A 1,970-nucleotide genomic window follows, 5' to 3' on the forward strand; every position below is an offset into this window, starting at 1 on the left:
ATAAATACCAATATACATACAACATGAGTACAACATAAATACCAACATGAATACAACGTGTACCTTTAGTACCTCTCGGCTTCGCGGGGGGTCGACCTCCTCTCACAATGGGCACTCCTTGCAGAGTAGAGAGCAACACTCTCCGACGAGGCGAGGCAGGAATGGAAGTACCCATCCCATCACCCGCCGATGAAGAAGGAGCCGCGGAGTGCTTTCGACCCTTTCCCACCATCTTTCAACACCTCTCATGACAAAGAGTAAATGAAATTAGTACAACATAAATACCAACATGAGTAATAAAATTTATATAATTTAAGTGTATCATCGTCATAAATACCAACATGACTAATAAAAATTGAATACCTAACATGAACTCAAAATTTATATATAGTATAATAGTTGAATACCTGACATGAACTAATAACAATCGTGCTCGTCTATATATGCTTCGGGGTCAATAAATGCATCATGATCATCACTATCATCAATAAATGCATCATCATCATCACTATCACGAAGAACATGTGGAAGGCCACCATTATGTAATCGGTCAAGAAGTGACAGGTCATCCGTAGCAGTAACCTCTTCTTCTTCCAGCTTTGCATGTTCGGGCTCAGGGGTTAAGACAGATTCATTGTCGTTCTCTACTTCAATGTTCTGGGGTAAAGTAGAGCGGTTCTTGAAACGTTTCTTGGACATGCATGTTTCTTGGAAGAATTCTCCTTCATATGTGTCTGGGTTAATGTGAGGTTCGTAATCCTCTTCATTGAGGGTAGGTGGTCTAAAATGTGGTGGCACTTCATAAACGACATCCCAACCTTTGAGATTTGGATCAGTTTGGCAGGCCCACGGTAGATAGAAAACTTGTGTCGCCTGTTGAGCCGTAATGTAGACATCGGGAACATATAAGTGGGTGTTTTGGTTGATTTCGACTAGTCCTATATGTTCATGAGTCCATCTAGTCTCCCTCGGCTCAAACCAATAACATTGGAAGACTACGACTGTCGGTGGGTTTTTACCATAGAATAGAAGTTCATAAATTGCTTCAACTCTTCCATAATACTCGGTGTCTCCTTCGCCGATAGCAGAGACAGAACAATTTGTAGTCTTTAGGTCGGGCATAGATAGCTCTTTGCCAAAGGTACGAAAGTGATACCCGTTGATGTTGTATTTGTCAAATGAACGGACCTTATAGTAAAAACCATTAGCGACTTGTCTCAACTCGGCGTCCATAGACTCTGCATCAGCCTACAAGTTTAATACGAAAGAATGGATGCATTAGCCGCAAATTAGACCGATAAATCAAATGGGCCCTTAATGGTAATTAATTACCCTTTGTTTGAACCAAGAGATGAAACCGGGATAGTCGCCTCCATGCTTTGCGAGAAGCTCATACTCTTCGACGAAATCCTTTTCGATGACCGCTCCATCCGAGAATTCGGCGACATATCGACTATATCAAATATCCGGGAATAAGAGTAGTTCAGAGCAATTAGAAGTTGCGGAACAATAAATTACCGAGAACTTACTCGATGTACGGCCGCACTTCTGTTAGGTTGGTGAAGATATACAATGAAATGGTCCGCCATTCTTCGACATCCAACGATTTCCCTTTCGAAGCACCGGATGGTGCGACCTTACCTTTGAATAGGCTGAGGTTGGATCGAACTTTTTTTGGATCGCCATCATTGTACCGAGGCTTCGGGTTATGCAAATGATGATTTTTGGCTTCGTAGTGTGCTATCACGAAGTTTGCCGCCTCCTCAGTAATGAATGCCTCGGCCATCGATTCTTCAATTCTACGTTTATTTTTACACTTAGCTCGAAGCGTCTTCTGCATTGTCACATCCCTAACCCTTAAGCAAGTTAGTCTTGTGCTCATGTCTTCTTTGCTTTTGCATCTAAGAAGTTTCAACAAAAACAACAAAGTGGCAAAGGAAAAACTCAAAACCCTAGCCACTATATCAATT

This window comes from Hordeum vulgare, chromosome 5H, assembly GCF_904849725.1.
Source record: "Hordeum vulgare subsp. vulgare chromosome 5H, MorexV3_pseudomolecules_assembly, whole genome shotgun sequence".
In the NCBI taxonomy this organism is placed as follows: Eukaryota; Viridiplantae; Streptophyta; class Magnoliopsida; order Poales; family Poaceae; genus Hordeum; species Hordeum vulgare.